Source organism: Pteropus alecto, unplaced genomic scaffold (assembly GCF_000325575.1).
Source record: "Pteropus alecto unplaced genomic scaffold, ASM32557v1 scaffold5, whole genome shotgun sequence".
Lineage (NCBI taxonomy): Eukaryota > Metazoa > Chordata > Mammalia > Chiroptera > Pteropodidae > Pteropus > Pteropus alecto.
The window spans coordinates 10,970,179-10,984,937 of record NW_006441953.1 but is presented as its reverse complement, the minus strand read 5'-3'; positions in this window follow the sequence as shown (position 1 = coordinate 10,984,937).

The following is a 14,759-nucleotide window of genomic DNA, read 5'->3' as shown; positions in this document are numbered from 1 at the left end:
AGTACGCATTCCCATGATACTGATGTTACCCTTGGTCATATGATTTAGGGTACACAAGAAAATTTGAGTGTCATGCGTGAGCAGAAGCTTCATGAACCATTGAGCAGTTCTACCATGTGTCTTTTCTCTGCTCGAGAGCAGCAATGTCCCCGCCAAGGCTGTTCCATCATCCTGGATCCTGGAACATGGAAGAGATCCAGAGCCTACTTTTGACATAGAGCTTAAAAAATACATGTAAAAAATATTTTTGTTGCTGTAACTCTCTATTTTCCTTATTGATACAATTTACCACGCATAAGGAAGAACACACCACGATTGGTTATCGGTGTTATTGGACTATGATCAAACGAGCGAGGCAAAAAGAAGAAAAAAGTGATGAGAAGGGGCACAAAAATGCAAAGATCAGAATTGTTGTTATTAACAGCAGACTGCTGTAGCAAACGGGGGAAACTAGAAGTCGTTACGGGAATAGAAAGCCCAAACATGCCACTGTAGAAAGATTATGAATTTATTTAGTGCCAACTATGTGCCAAGAGCTTTTTATATATAATTTCTTTTTATTCTCATAAGTATCCTTCAATTAGGTGCTTTTGTTTTTCATTCCTTGATGATGATGCCGTAGATTTTGAAATAACTTCATTCATTTATACATTCTCTATTCTTTCACTTATTCACTCATTCGTAATTCAATCAACAAAAATTCATTAAGCACCTATTATATGCCAGGTGGTGCAGTTAGGTTTTTAAACACCCTATCTTTCTGATTTCAAAGGCTATTTTCTCACTGTTCTATAGAACTCTGTGGTAGGCAGAATTCTAAGATGACCTCAAAGATTTTCCACTCTTCTGTCATACATACTCTGAATAATCCCCAGGGCTGTGAATATAATGAGTTTAACTTCCCAATCTTATGAGCTGGTTTAAGAAGGAGACATGAGAGAGAATTGAAGCATGAAAGAGATTTGAGGTGAGAAATTTTATCAATTCCTGAGACAGAGAGTCACATGGCAAGGATCTAAGTGCAGCCTCTAGATGAAGAAAGCAGTCCCCAATAATAGATAGCAAGACAATGGGAACTGCAGTCCTGCAACCACAAGGAAACGAATTCTGCCAACAGTCTAATGGAGCTTGGAAGAGAATTCCTAGTTATACCTCCACAAGAGAACGCAGCTGGCCAACACCTTGAATTCAGCCTTCTGAGACCAAGCTTGAGCAACGGGCTAGCTAAAATGTGCCAGACTTCTCACACATGAGAAAAATAAGCATATAAATTGGTGTTTTTCAAGTCATTAGGTATGTGATCATTTGTTATATGACTCTCCTTTAGGCTGACAACTTTGAGTCATTAATAAAGTATAATTTATGTTCAGAATTATTCCTTTGAGAAGGCAGGAAAATATGATGACAGAGTTTAGAAATATGTCTAGTCAATAAAAAGCAAGGCTAAAAAAAGGAAACGTGATAAAAAATAATTATAATACAGGATTGCTAAACTTCCTTCTAAATCCAGAGCTTATGGATTTTATTTTCTATGATTTCATGACCCCTCAAGGATCTACTTTTCAAAGTTATTCTGTTGATTTTATTAATTTTTTTAGATATACTAATTGAATTATTGTTGAATCTGGTGAAGGTTTGTAGCAGTAATGGTCCACCCATAATCTATAACTTTGAACATGAAATATTTTTTGCCATGAGTCATTTAATTTAAACATTCCATTAAAAAATTTTTTTTGTTATGACTATACAGGTCTCTGCAACAGTTGACTAGACTTCTTTATTCTTTCCTTTACATGAGACTCAAAAGTCTATTCAAAGGTACTTTCATTATAATTTTTTATTTCAATGCACATATTTCCTACAATAACCTTGACCTCTCCTCACTCATGCTTTTCCTCTGTTCTTATGTATGTAGCATAGGTTAAATATTCTTTGACCATTTGACATATTTTTGACAAGTTTTATAATTTTTGTGCAAGATCCTTTTTTTACTTAACCTTAATATTCTTCTATAGCAAAGCCTTCATGAATAATTTTAATTTTCCCTATTCATAATACACATCTATAATAAAATGCCATTAAATTAAAAAATAAAACAAAACAGAAAACAACCTGTATTTTTATAGAATTATTTCCCTATTTCAAGATCTACATGAAATGTTACCTGGTATTACAGGGGTTTGGATAACATGCTATGTAAAAGGGTTTAAACGACATGATCTTGAAAGTTTGCTAAGTTCGCAAATAAAAAATTAGTCAGAAAAGCAGCAAACTGGTCACCCAATCTACAGCTTTATGAAGTGGAATCTTGCCATGAGAAATTATTCTAAGCTTCCTAAGGAATGGATCTTATAGTGTCTCCCTTAGGTGTACTGCATTATTCATGATGCGTAGTTACTGCCAGGATGCCCTGCATCCGGGTTTAACTTCTCTTTCTTTCATTTTAACATGTTACATTGAATTACATGTATCCATTCAAGAAAACAATCCCCTTCTTCTTTGTTGTTCTTATGTATTTGGGAATGTAATTATCTTTGGATTGAGTAACATCATTTCAATTAATGTATCAAGTTGTGTTTCTAGAAGAGAATTGTTCATGTCTTGTTTGTTTAGGGCTTGCACTGTTTTGAATAGTATGTAAAGAAGTTAAATTGCCACTCCTAGTAATTGAATAGAATACTGCAGTCAGCTCTAAGGGAGTTCTTTACCTAGTTTATAAAATCTTGCAGAGGAACCACTTTACCTTTTGGAGAAGTGTCTAGATTAGAGTATATAAATGTTGCATAATACAGGCTGTGAAGCTACCGTTCTGTGACATATATGAAAGTATCAATATTAGATTATGGGTCGGATGTCCTAAGCTAATTCACTGTTGACTTTTGGCAAGTTTCTTAATATCTCTATCTTAATTTTTTTTTTTCATTTGAAAATGAAGAATTGGATGTAGTTGGGATAGCATATATATTACTTTTTATTCTTCCATCCCTATATATATCTATAACACAAAGGTGATCATGAAACCATTCATTCATTCATTTATTCAAATTCAATCAAAACCTTCACTGTTAAACTCAGCAGTTCTCAACATACTCATTAACATGGTTAAGTTGTTGTTTAATATGAAACAATACACCACTCTTGAAATTCATGGTCTCAAATCTCTCATATTTTTCTAGTGTTCTATAACTCTTGTATGTGTCTTCTCATGCAAGGTATTTTGCATGGCTTCTAAGAAGGCTCTATTTTGCTTCAGTTCTTGACTATGTGTTTTGTTTGCCTGCCTTTTTCTTAATGCAGGAAGCATTCTATTTCTGAGTAGAATGAACTGCTGGACAGTCATTCCTAAACATGAGTGCAGCAGCATCTGGCCAGGCCCCACCTGCAGGTGCTGACTCAGCAGGCCTGGGGTAGGACCTGAGAATTTGCATTTCTAACAAGTTTCCAGTTGACCGTGATGTTATTCTTCTAAGGATTACATTTTGAGAACCACTGCTCTCTAGAAGAACATTCCTTCATCTAGAGGTCATAGATCTCAAAGGCATCTCTGGCTAGAATTCATAGTTCATAAAAAAAAGAAAAAAAATGGGTTAAAAAATTACATTCATACCTTTACTCTGAATGTAGGCAACAAACAGAATTAGTAGTATCTGACTTGGTCATAATAAAAATCAGAGATATTTTCATATCACTTTAAAATTGTTTCAGATATCTTAAAATATGGTTTATGCATATCACTACTTTGACATGATATTATTTTCCTCTCATTAGATTTTATTATTTTATGAGTTATTACAAGACCATGTGTTGTTATAACTGAATTAAAAAATACATTGTGGTCTGTATTTCAATATAATTTCTCCTTTGTAATATTATATATTTTATTTTCTTTTAAATGGAAAACATGATTCCGAATAGAATGTATGGGCTTCCTCTATCTGCATGAAGAGTTCATGGCAGGAAACAGGAACTCCTTGAAAAATGAGTATTAAAAAAAATTTAAGATCAAGTCCTTTTCCACCTACAAGGACCGTTCTGGTTGTACGAATGCTGTTGAGGACCTGGTAGCAACAGAACTGGAGGTGCTGAGTGGAGTTTATTTCTAATCATCTTCACACCTGAGCAGGTAAACATCAAGCTACGTGATTGGACAAATTAAACTGTATGTTAAATTTTACCTTTTCATGTCATTTTGCTATTCTAGATGGCATTATAGTGAGATGTCGCTGATATTTCTTTTAGTTTAACTATCAGTCCAATGGTTCTCAGAAAGTGGTGGGCTGGTGTCCCTAAAATTCTTTCAGGGGGTTTGAAAAGATGAGGTAAAAACTCTTGGCAATAGAGCTAACATGCTATTTGCCCTTTTCATTCCCGTTCTCTTATTAGTATGCAGTGGAGTTTTCCAGGGGCTACGTGATGTGTGACAATTAAACATAAAAGTAGAATAAAGCTCCAGCTGTTTTTATCAAACCAGATATTGAAGAGATTTGCAAAATTTTAAACAATGCCACTCTTTTTTCTAAATAATTATTTTTTAATGAAGATGTGTTATTTATGGATTTTTCGTTGTTATTTTTATGTCAGTAAATATTTCAAAAATTTCTGTTTTAATTTATCTTATGGTAAATATAGCCAGATATAGTCAACACAAACAAAAGCACTTCGAGGTCTTCCATTTTGAACAGTGGAAGTGGTATTGAACCTAAATGATTTTCCTCAGAGAATTTATAGCCCAAGGAATATAATTATTATTAAAAATTCTATAAATGACAGTGTACTCTTGACAGATCTTGAACCAAACACAAAAAATAGGCTTTTCATAGGAATTTCCTAAGTCCAGCTACACTGACAGGAAGTAATATTAAAAACAAAGAATAGATCAAACAGGGAACATGAATGATTTAAAGAAAAAAAAAAAGTGGAATAGCATTAAGGAATGACAGGTTGAAATGGAAACCAGTTGGGAACATACAGGTTTAGTTGGTGGCCACACCTGTGGCATGTGACAGCATGCCAGGATGCTTTTTTTCCCTTAAGTCTCCCTTACCTGTTTGCCATTTTTATTACAAGAAGAAATAGACAAAGTACAAATATTTCAGACAGGAAACACATTGGGTGAAATCTTCACTAAGGTATGAGTAACTGCTATTAGATCATTATCTTGGGGTAGGGGAGATTTAAACACCCGAGGACCCTGGAAGGGAAAGTAGAAGTGCAAGGCCCCCATGGCATTGGATAACATGGAATTGTGAGCTAGATTGGACTTCATTCAGATGCTGACCAAGCAAGAGTCCCTGGCTATAGTCTTCCCACAGGGAAACATATACTTATAATCCTTCCCTTTGAGGAAAATTTGACAGAGAGTGGAGACAATGCCAGCCAGTTGAGAAATAGCAGAGTTCAATGTAACCTTTATCTACATGAAAATAATGTTTTTGTAAACATTGGTAAATTTAAATTATGACTAAGGGCAAAAATAATGTTTGTCCTTAAAATACCATAACAGTCTTCTGTTATGAGTATAAAAGTCTTACGTATTGTTAAAATACGTAAGTTAAAATATGTAAAACCCTTTGTCCTCAGTCTAAATTACTCCTGTGGGTGGAGGAATTTAAACTGAGTTACAATAGTTCACCATCTGAGAAAAGGAGAACCTAAAAAGTACATTAATATAGTTTAATTAATATGATTAGTTCATAAGCTTCCCATAAATCATTATTGAATGAACAGTCATATTAATCAAATTACTAGACTTATTGGCCAGGTGCAACCATTATGGCAGCCCCATTCCCAAGAAGCAGCTACTTATGTCTGGTTATTAGTGACCAGTGGTACTGCTTGGAAAACTGGTCACTAAAATGAAGAGAGGTTCTCCATTTTGTTCATTTATATTTTCCAAGTACTGAGAACAGTATGTAATACATAGTTGGGTCTCAATAAAGATTTAATGAATAAATTGATTAAGTTAGCTTAGGTTGCAAGTAAGACAAAATTTAACTCATACTAGTTTAGGTAATAGAGCCAAACGATCAGTTCAAATACTGATAAGTGCACAGGTAGGGATTTAGGGCATCCTCTCCTATAAAGGAAGAGCTTTACAGCTTTTATACTAATTCTTAGTGTTTCTCTCAAACCTACCATTGTCAGTGAGTTATCTTTGTCTACAGTCTGACTTTACCCACAGTTGTAGCACATTAGCTTCTTCCACATGTATCAGAAGAGAAAATATCTCACCCAAAATGAAGGATCAAAACCTTCACCTTACAGTAGTTGGACCATCTGAATATATCCTCATGATCAGGAGGGTGCCAGGTCCTGGGACACTCATGGTGACAAGGAACAAAGCAATCAAAACACCATCTATGTTAATACTGAGCATCATCTCTTTTCCCTTTAAGTTCAAGTACCAGCCTCGGGTGAGAGACTCACTTTCCTTCTACACTTCAGCATTAATTAAGGCATTTCCCTTCATACCATTCAGATCATTTTACCAGAAGCGAAAAATAGGTTAAACGAAATCTCTTCACTTTGTTAAACTCTAGCACAGTGGCTGTCAAACCTGGCTGATCATCAGAATCATTGTCGAGTTTTCTAAAAACTTAGATTCCTGGGCTCAAGGCTGGTGATTCTGATTCAGTATGTTGCTCAAGTAATTCTGACAATCAGTTAGGTTTTAGAATCGTTGCTATGAAGCACTGCAAAAATGTATGGTACAATACTTGAACAGAGCTTATTTGTATTGGGTTTGACATTCATCCTTATAATGTTGGGTACTTGTCCTAGTTTTCTCTGGAATTGTAAACATATTAAAAGCAAAAATTCTTATTTATATTTCTGTATGCCTCATTGTATCATTATATTTGCTATTTTGTCCACAGTGTGCACTTAACAAATTTGACTGAGTTTGACGCAACAGAACAAAGGACTGGGGTGGGGGTTGGGACCAGCACATATGGAAGGTTCACCCGGAATCTGAGTCTGCTTTTAGAAGGTGAGGGATCTGTGCCTCTCATTTCACCTAGAAACCACTCTGTAGATCAGTCAGGAGCACTGGTCTGTCATAATAACCATGGAATGAATGCTCAGTGTGACAGGTCAGCGGCATGGCCAGATTAAAGCCTCTATACTTCTTATCTAAATGAAAATATTTCTAACATAATACTTGATATTCACACAAATTCTTTGTCAACATTTATTAAAGAAAGTTAGAAAAGAGGAAGAGACTCAACGTAGATTAAAAACTCAATATTGCTTCTGGAGACAAGTAGTGAGATGTCAAGGCAAGGAGCAAACAGGCTTGCACATATTTTCCGGTATTATAAATTATATTGAATCAGGTAATTTTTGTTTATGCCTAAACCAAGACTTAAGTTAAAATCTTGACAAGATTAACATTAACACTTAAGTATAGTCTTTATTTGAATATTCCCATTACTGTAAAAAATGAGTAATAAAAGATCACATAAATACATATATTTTATGCAAACATTCAGATTCTGGGTAACTTGGTTTTTCGTGTGAATTATAAACTCATCTTCCTTTTGGAAATGTGAGGTACAGGTATTATTTAAGGAGAATTCACTTTTAAAAAACTTGTTAGTTTGTGGAGTTACAGTTGTCTACATTTTGCCAATAATTTAATCAATTATTGAAATTAATGGACTCATGAGCCAATAAAGCACAGGTGCTCTTAGTGGGATACTTAATATTTTCACTTCCTAAAGTAACTCCTATCATTTAGTGCAATTTATCAAGTACCTAACTTGGTGCCAGAAAGTAGTTTGCTTATAGGAAAAATGTCTAAGTTCTAATTTTAACTCTCTATTCAGTAAACAATGTATACACAATTTAGAGCACATAAAAAAATATATTTCACTACCAAGATTATGAAACAGAAAAATTTGGAGCTGGAAAGGATCTTAGAGATCAATGTGACATGACACCTTTATTTTGCATATGAGAAGACTAAAGTCCAGAGTGTTTAAATCAGTTTCCACAGGCTATGTACCTAATCATTGGTAAAGCAGGGGTAGAACCCAGGTTTCTTGATATCCAATCTAGTATAGCACCATTTTTCAAAGACTGACACTTACAATGCTGGTAGTAAACTAGATGATTCCAGGTGATTATGGATGAATATTTAAAAGGTTATGCATTTATTTTAAAATGTATTGGGAACTTCCGGCTCCTGATTAGGATAGAAAAAAATCTGGGAAAGGCATTTCTTATATCCTAACAATCGGAAAAAGCAAGCTAATCCACAAAATTATAAATTTTCTTTAATCCATCAGAGAGACGAGTTTGCAAGTCCACCAACTAACCTGAAGTCAAAGGAACGACAGGTTCTTTCAAAGAGTCACAGGCCATATGCCCTGACCCACATGAAAGATCAAAGATGGAAGATGGGTCTTCCTTGCAAGATGGTAGGTAGGATTTAGCTAAAAATTTGAATGAAAAGTTGTTAAAAGTGAAGCGTGGGCAAGTGTGAGAGTATAGAACTCCTAGGAGCTGAAGACACAAGTGGGATTTGCAATCTCCTACCACTGAGGGAAGGGAAGGATCCTTGAAAGACGTGAGATGCAGTGATACAGATCTGCCTAAGAATGGGCCTGGATCAAGGCAACAGTGGTTTGTGCCTCCCTCTACCATCAGACTAGCAACCACTTAGTATAAGCAGCAGCCGTCCTCTACTGGGAGATGGATGAAAGCTTGGAGAGAAAGCCTTTCTGAAGCTCTGGTGCACAGGGAAGATCTAAAACTGAGGGTGGAACTGGAACATTGTGAAAAGTCCTTCAGCAAACCAGCCCTCACCGCAAGCAGAAGGTAATACTAGAAGAAATTTCACCTAGCAATGCTTCCAGTGTAGACATTGCAATAATAAAATTCCCCCTTTGCCCACATACTAAAAGACTGGCATAAATACTAATTACTTCAGTCTCCAGGCATAAATACTAATTACTTCAGTCTCCATCGTCATATACACAATGTTAAACTTTCGACAAAAATTACTAGATACACAAAGAGTTAAAAAAATATATGCTTTCAATGGACAAAGCAATAAATAAAATTATATTCACATATGACCCAGAAGTTAGAAGTATCAGACAATAATTTTAAATAAGCTTTAATATGTTAAAGGCTCTAGTGGAAAAGTTGGACGATATGAATGAACAGAGGGAGAATTTCGGCAGAGAGATGGATACGAGAGTAAGAAGTCAAATGGAAATTCCAGAAATAAAAACATAGTAACAGAGAGAAGAATGCTTTTCATGGGCTCGTCAGTGGACCCAATAGCAGCCAAGAAAAGAATCAGTGAACTTGAAGATAGCGCAACAGAAATTGCCCAAACCGAAACACCAAAATAAAAAAAAAGAAAAATGAGTTAGAAAAATACAAACAGCTTACCAAAATTGTGATCTGAATTCTGAGGTTGAAGCAAAAAAAAGAAAATAAACACATTAATATCAACGGAGATAAATCATATTGATGGTATGTAAACTTGATATGATATGATGAAAACAGGCACTTTACCTCTGTGGTCTTCTTCACAAAAACCTATAACTCCAGTCTAGTCATGAGAAAAACACCAAACTATCCCAATTGAGAGACACTACAAAATACCTGACCCACACTTTCCCAAAATGTCAATGTTATAAAAAATGAAGTCTGAGAGACTGTCACAGCCAAGAGGAGCAAAGGGTGATATAATGACTTAATGTAACGTAGTAACCTGGATGGGATCTTGGAACATAGAAATGACATAAAGTAAAAACGAAAAAAATCCAAATAAAATATGGCCTTTGGTTAATAATAATGTATCAGCATTCGTTCATTAATTGTAACAAGTGTATCATGCTACTTTAAGATGTTAATAAGAGAGGAAATCAGGTGTGGGGTATATGGGAACTCTCTGTACTATCTCCACAATTTTCTTATAAATCTAAAACTGTTTTAAACAAAATGTTTATTTATAAATTTTTTAAAAAAAGGATTTTAAGTCTCATTTAAATAATTATATGAGTTGTATGCAGAAATGATAAAAAGTTGTGAATGTGGTTTGTGAATAACTGAGGTTTGGAAACATTGCCTCAAAACAGTTAAGTGAATATCCTATGCCATGCTATTTCTGATATATTTGAAAAAAATATGAGTTTTTGTCCTGGGTCTACATTTTTACTCAATTTCTTAGTGTTGTTTTATGGTTCCATAGCTCATTGACATAACTTTCCCTCTGACTGGAAGCTTCGTTAGGGCAGAGCATGTAATTTCTTTCAATTTCTTTGTGGTTCATTTTACAACGTCCAAGATGGATACGGAGCATTTATTCACAAAATCTGTACAAATATGAGGGCTCCTTTGTGTTTTTCTTTATTTTTATGTCACTAATTTCTCTCAAATGTTGAGAAGCCCGGATTATTGCTGTATTTTCCTTTAGACTGACTCTAATGTTTTGATCATTGATAATCTCAAAGTTGTCTCAGGAATTTTTTTTCTGTGACCACTTACATTACCTTATATTGAGATCAAGGTAGGTGAAAATCTTTTGATCTCTGTCAGCTCTCAGTAAATCTGCTTAGAGCTGGGAGTGCGAATAGGTATCATTTTGCAGACCAATTCCAATTTCTTGGCGATGGCTGCCCAGAATCTCTCTCAAGGATTCTGAGGACATGAGTACTGTGACCAATTTAAGGATGCAGGAGGGAATAACGGTGTCATCGTGGCTCATGTCCACATATCTGGCAAACTTGATTTGAAGACTGTTTGACACTCATGCATGTTACCACCCTCATAAGGGCCTCTGAAAGCCTGAAAAACTTAAATATTATAATATATAAATTTTTATGGACAAATTCAGACATTTTGGCAGGGGGCAGGTAGCAGGGTAGGCAGAGACCTTCCTGGCCTCTTTCAATTCTTGCCACAAAGGAGGTTATTAAATTTGCCTATTTGTAAGGCTGTTCTTTTGGGCAGTTTTTCATATATTTTCACCAAAATCTTTTCTAAAACATACATGAAACTCGATTTTTAAACAAAAATTGTTTGTAAAATATATTACCATTATTACCATTACTGATGGAAAAAGACAATAAAGTCAGATAAACAGAGATTAAAAAGTTCTGTTTTATAGCATAGGATTTTCTTTTTATTATTGTAAGAAGAGAAACTAAAAGGCAATCTATCAAATTTAAAAAAAATTTTCTTATTATCCTGGCAATTATCCCAGACCTGATTTCTGGGAAACTCTGAATTACCTCTGATTTATGATATAAGTCAATTTAAGTATGGTTCATCCCAACTGAGCCTTAGGCAGTCATTAAACCCCTGTACCACCTCACCTGTCACCCTTTTTATTCCTGACTCAGAAAGATGCTGCTGTGATCACCAATCAGGTATAACTTCTCCAAAAGGGTTTTAGAATTTCAGCTTATAGGGAATGTTCCCAGAAGGCTCATTTTAAGGAGTAAATTCTCCATTACATCACTTATCAGCTAGATATAAGCTCTTTGAGAACTGGAGAGATGTTTTATTTTCCTTTACATCTCCAGGACTTAGGTCTAATTAGTGAGATTGCTCTTCCTCACACTGTCTCCGTGTTGAGAGCTACTTGGCTGCGCTACACATAGGTCCCTTTTGTCTGTCCATCTGTCTCTCCATCCAACCATCACACTAATCAACAAACATTTATTGAGCATCTACTATTACCAAGTTTAAATAGATGAACACATCAGTTTCTGACCTCAAGAAGATCACACTCTAGTGTAGGAGGATTATAATATAATACCTCTACTTCAGTTTTCTATAGATAAATCAGAAGTGCAATTAGTGTCTGCCCAGGATTTAAGAAAAAGGTTTTTTCAGTATTAAAAATAATAATGTATTTATCTGATTCTAAGATTTACACTTCAGTATTTCTGAAATTAGTATATCTTTTGAATATATTTTGAATTGATTTTTACTTTTTTATTTTAGATTTGTCAATTATAGTTGACATACAATATTATATTAGTTTCATATGTACAACATAGTGATTAGACATTTATATAATTTACGAAGCGATCACTTGATTAGTCTAGTACACATCTGACACTGTACATAGCTATTACAGTATTATTGACTATATTCCCTATGCTGTACTTTACATCCCCATGACTACTTTTTTAAGAATAAAAAAATCTAAATGTCAATGTTTTTACTAAAAAAAAAATCATTTCTGAGCAGGCTTTTTTTGTAAATTGGAAGTCAAAGTAAAGAGAATTTATGGCTGACTATAAAGGGCACTACGTTTGAATAATGATTTCTATTCAATAGGAAGTGCCAGGATCAATGCTGAGGCCAAGTAAGTAAGAAAATGAGTGTGCTTACCCCGAGCTCTGGCTGAAGCATGAGGCTGATGGATGTGGTTCTTGCTTTGGAGAAGGACATCCATTCTATCATTTTTTTTTCTTAGTAGAAATATCTGTTCCATTCATTAATCTGACGATTGAACACCAGAGATATATTTGAAAACATATCCATTTCTCCTCAGACTCTGCAAAGATATTTTCCCTGGCAGCTGAAAAGTCAGCAATTGTACCTGTGGTGACATTAGCACCATGAGCAATGGTAACAGATGCAAAGCCAAACCTGCCGTGTGCAGTTTGCAAGTGTCAGTGATAAAATACTTCTCCATTCATCAGTTTGCAGCCTGGGGCTTCCAAAATACTCTGCTCACCAGGCAAACTAGGCATGAATTCATTTGGATATGTTCGGGTGATAGAGTCACTGGGTAGATTAAAATTTTTGGATATCTTTTCTATCAGAGAAAACATTGGAAGGAGACAAGAGGTCATATGCATCCCTTTTGAATAACTGTGCAGCTTTTCAGTGCAGGTCACCTCAGTCATTCAGTCATTCATGATTGTTTTCTCTTAAATTAATTATTAAATATCAACCAGCTCAGAGTCAGATATAGCGTTAGATGCTGTGACTTTGACAACTTAAATAAGTTCCTTTTCTTGAGACACTTTCATTCATTAATTCTTTTATTTAGCCTATGTTATTCGAATGTCTTCTATGTGCCATATGCTACGCTAGGTTCGGAGGATATAATTGTAAACAAAACCAGGCACAGCCAGGTCTCTGTCCTTGTTATTTTGAATGTTTTATTTTTTTAAAATATTTCTCTGAGAAGCTGGGTTCTCTGCCTGTGGCTTGTGAGTGGGGAACCAGGCTAAGTGCTCCCAGCAGGGCAATCTATTTTTTTTTTTTTTAAACTATAGAATCAGGGAGAAAAAGAAGGGAGAAGCCTTTTTAATATGTGGGATAGGAGTCACAGTTAATCTTTGCCTTGGAAATGAAAGCTGGTAAATAAACTGATTAATCTGATATATATTTACCATATCAACATATTATGCTGAAACTATGTTAGGTTCAATGCAAAATGAATTTTGAAAATTATAGTTGTAGATATAAAACTGATGAAAATATTAGAGAAACAGTAATATATATTTTACCCTTTTTATCAGTATATTGTATTCCAGACACTCTATTTTTCACATTGAAACACAGCTGTGTTTTTCTGACATGGAAACCTCCCTCCAGTGGACTGTCTTGTTCTCTGACATTTGGCATTCCTAAAAATCTGAGTAGAAGGTTAGAATTTAGGTATCTTTTATCATATACTGTTAGTAGAGGATAGAGACTAAAAAAAAGATTAAAAATAGGTTTTAAGTAGAGGCCACATCAAGAAAGTAAATAAATAAAACTATGGCTAGTTTTTATGGCTATTTCTAGTTTTTTTTTCATAAGAACTGGGAAGGGTCGTGTGAGATGACCCAAATGAAAACCTAGTTCAACAGGATTGAATGGGGAGCATTCTAAACAGGAAGAGAAGTCAGTCCAAGCTCTCTCCTCACTGTCTCACAAGCGTCACATACAGCACTGGCCTGCTTCACAGGCTAATTATTTCTACGTGGCATAAACCCTTCGCTTCAAACCTCTAGCCAAGTGAAATATTTCTCAAATCTCTCCTTTATGGCTTTTCCAACCACTGTGATCTCCTCTGAACTTATTGTACATGTCTCTATCACTCATTTCTCTGTTTAATCATATGCTGCTTTGTGATTTCTTTTTTCTTTTTTTTTTTTTTGATCACTCAATAGTTATTACTATTAAAGTGTCCAGATTAGGCCCAAGAGAGAGCCGCTTATGCTAACGAAGCTGCACATAACTTAAACTGGAACTTAACTAAGGTCTTATTTTGGGGTGTCCTAGAGGAGGAAGACCCAGCCCAACCAGTCAGGGCTTGCCTGCTCAGCACAAGCTACCTGACCCTGTTCCAAGCCTTCTCTGCTCCATATATGGGAAGTAACCAATCAGCAAATGCCCCATGTAACCTCCTTGCTCCTGCTCACTTTGGTCTATAAAGGCTTTCACTTTGTTCAGCTCTTTGAAGTTCTTTTTTTTTTTATTTTTTATTTTTTATTTTCTAGACTGAATGCGTTCTGATTCATAAATCATTGAATAATGGCAACCAGATCTTTTCAAATTTTACGATTGTCAGCCATTTCCTTTAGCATTACTTAGCTCTTCCAGATGTACATATTTCCTATGGTTTCCCACCTTATTTATAAACTTCTAAGGATCACTCTTCCACTTATTTCTGTATCCATTGCATGGACTGGGCAGAGAATCAATTCCTAAAGCATTTTATGACCTTAGGTAACTCGAGAACTTATTCTTCCATTTGGATCAAGTGGATTGAGGAGCCAGTTGGAGCAGCG